This window comes from Procambarus clarkii, unplaced genomic scaffold (assembly GCF_040958095.1).
Source record: "Procambarus clarkii isolate CNS0578487 unplaced genomic scaffold, FALCON_Pclarkii_2.0 HiC_scaffold_131, whole genome shotgun sequence".
NCBI classification, from domain to species: Eukaryota; Metazoa; Arthropoda; class Malacostraca; order Decapoda; family Cambaridae; genus Procambarus; species Procambarus clarkii.
This window is the reverse complement of record NW_027189164.1, coordinates 680770-683895: the sequence shown is the minus strand read 5'-3', so window position 1 is coordinate 683895 and position 3126 is coordinate 680770. Positions and strand designations below refer to the sequence as shown.

Here is a 3126-nt window from a genome sequence, read left to right as displayed (position 1 = left end):
TACCCTTTACATATAAGCAAAAATATGCCTTCTTGTGGGTATAGAAACATTAACACAAATTATATCAGTAACTGATATTGTAGCCTTTTAAACAGAAAAGATTTGTACATACAAATACTTTTTAATTATCATTTATTTGTGGAAATGGCATTTACGTCATTAAATTGATACCTCAGCATCAAGCTTGTGTCCTGCAGCAGTGGTCCAGTGGTAAAGTGTATATAAGTGATGCGTATTCTTGGAGTTGCGAGTTCAAACCCGGATTAAGCTATATATATATACAACATGTTTTGTTTTGGTTGTTTGTTTTTGTATAAAGCCTCACACAATATCTATATTAAGCGAGTTTGTTTTAAACATGACATACATATTAATTCATTTTACCAGGCCTTATTCCACACAACTCCGTGAATTTCCCGTGGAGCCAGCCATTCAAACAAAAACAAACGAAACAAAACAAAACAAAACAAAAAACATTATTGCCAACAGCATTTGGTGTTCCCAGGCGGTCACCCATCCAAGTACTAACCAAACCCAACGTTGCTTAACTTCGCTGATCGGACGAGAAGCGGTGTTCTCAACGTGGTATGGCCGTTGGCATGAGACTGCCTACACATTGTGGCTAATAACCAACTCTTTTAAGTCATCGCGGCAGGATACGGACCTGCTTGTGGTGTCTTAATGGTAATTGTATCCTAACATATTTTTGTCTCCTTGGCATGGATATTTAACATCGTTTATTCAGTCTTGGGTTTATGTTCTTTCGCCATTTACAGACATTTTACATCTACCTACTTCCTCAGCCTGCCCTGCCAATTTCTAATGAATTTGTGGATTTTCTTTTGTAATACAAACATGTGTGTGCTCATCTGCTCTTCAGTTTTTATGATATTTGTCTCATCTGTCCTGCTTTATGATACTTTTACAAAGAACATGAACAAATGCTTCTATTTTAGAGAAGATATGGGATCCAGGTTTCGGAGCCGTAAAACCAACCGTCGTGATTGGTGGACGAGTTGCCAGGTTGCAGCTTCTGTACCGTGCCGGCACATAAATAGGTTCGGCTCAAGCGGCGGCAGCATCATTCCCCCGTGACTGTCTGAGCGTCTCTCATCACCTTGGTTATCTCATCATCATCATGGTAGAAGCAAAGCCTACCAAGAAGGCTGCGGCTGCTGCTGCTGTGGTGGCCACCACCAGGAAACCTCGCGTCCAGGTTGCTCACCCGAAAACTAGTCAAATGGTTCTAGCCGCGGTCGCAGCACTCAAAGACCGTAAGGGCTCGTCTCTACAAGCAATCAAGAAGTACGTTGTTGCCAACAACAAAGTCGAGGCTGCCAAGATCGCCATTTACATCCGAAGATTTCTCAAGAAAGCAGTGGCTGACGGCATTCTTGTTCAGACCAAGGGAAGTGGAGCTAGTGGATCATTCAAGCTGGCCGTAGCAGAGAAGAGGGCCGTTCTAACTCCCAAGAAAGCCACCACAACCAAGAAACCATCTACAGCAGCAAAGAAGGCCGTGGTAACTCCCAAGAAAGCCGCCACAAGCAACAAACCACCTACAGCCTTGAAAAAGAAGCAGCAGCAGCAGCAGCTTGTTGTTGGGAACAAAAAGCCCAAAATAAAGAGAGCTTCAAAATCTCCCAAACCACCCAAGGCAAAGAAAGCTGTCAAGAAAACAACAAAGGCAAAATAAACGACGACATGCAAGCAGCATGAATACACATGACAATAAACATCCAGGCCTCCCCCCTCAGTGGAGGGGCCTCATATGATTCCAAAAAGAGTTTAGTTTTGTAGACAAATAAATCATTACTTTTGGGGTAGATTTACTCTGTATATTATATATATATATATATATATATATATATATATATATATATATATATATATATATATATATATATTATATATACACATGGGTGAGGTGATATGGTACCAAAGTTTTGGGTAAGGTGATTGACATTTACACAAGATAAAACACGAACCAATGGGAATAAAAACATAAGAATGGAAGTAACTGCAGAAGGCCTATTGGCCCATAACACAAGCACTTCCTCTTGATGCTTCTATATTGGTTCGGAGTCTTGAAGCTATAATATATATATATATATATATATATATATATATATATATATATATATATATATATATATATATATATATATATATATATATATGCACACAAAACTAAATAGTCTTGTTAGACAAATTGCCCCTATTAGAGGCAAGTTGACTAACAAGCCGAATGACTGCAATTGTTTTGAATTTGAGTTAAATCTAACATAGAAATGTAATCAAACCTAACCTAACCTATGCTAACCCAAGCTAAGCTAACCTAACCTAACCTAAGCTAACCCAAGCTAAGCTAACCTAACCTAACCTAACCTAACCTAACCTAACCTAAGCTAAGCTAACCTAACCTAACCTAACCCAGCAATTCATGATCTTAATATAATACTGTTAATTGGATAAACCAATTTGGAAAGAAATGTTCGAAAATAACAAAATTAACTGTGCTTGTTAGGAAAATTGGGCCTTGCATACTTGTCCCAATAGTGTGGTTCTCGCTTTTAGGTACGACATAAACGTATACCTAAGTTGAGAGAGAAAAAGATTCGCACTCAAACATGCATATCGATTGCCAGTCCTGAATTCTGGGTAGATATTCGTGTCCTCCCTTTTCATTTACCATCATTTGGATACTATCAAAACAGCTCTGAGAAGGATAAAATGAATAAAACGGGTAGCTCACTCATGTAAAAAGGAAGAGTTGGGAAAGATCTCTCTCTCTCTCTCTCTCTCTCTCTCTCTCTCTCTCCTCACCCCCCCCCCCCCCACCAATGATCCTGCTCTGCTAGTATATAACGTAACAAACCTTCCCCCCCCCCCCCCCTCCCTCCCCAATCAGAGTCCCTTTAAGCATGCGAGGATAAAAAATAGATTTCATAAGACCCAATGTGCTAGCTGATATCAAAACAATTTATGTTATCGTCTATTAAGCCCTTCAGTAAAAAAAGTATAGGGACCTAATTAGGTCCCGTTTTGAGGTGGTGGTGGGTGGAATCGATGGATTAGCCAAGCTCTTATCCGCCGAATCCGTAGAGGGTACGACCCTGGCGCTTC

General features: G+C 39.8%; 1 non-coding gene across 1 annotated transcript; it reads right to left on the bottom strand.

Moving 5' to 3' along the window:
* Nucleotides 1-480: 480 nt before the first annotated feature.
* LOC138360936 (5S ribosomal RNA) lies at nt 481-599 on the bottom strand. Its single transcript, XR_011226712.1, has one exon. It is a non-coding gene; the product is annotated as a 5S ribosomal RNA (ribosomal RNA).
* Nucleotides 600-3126: the final 2527 nt, after the last annotated feature.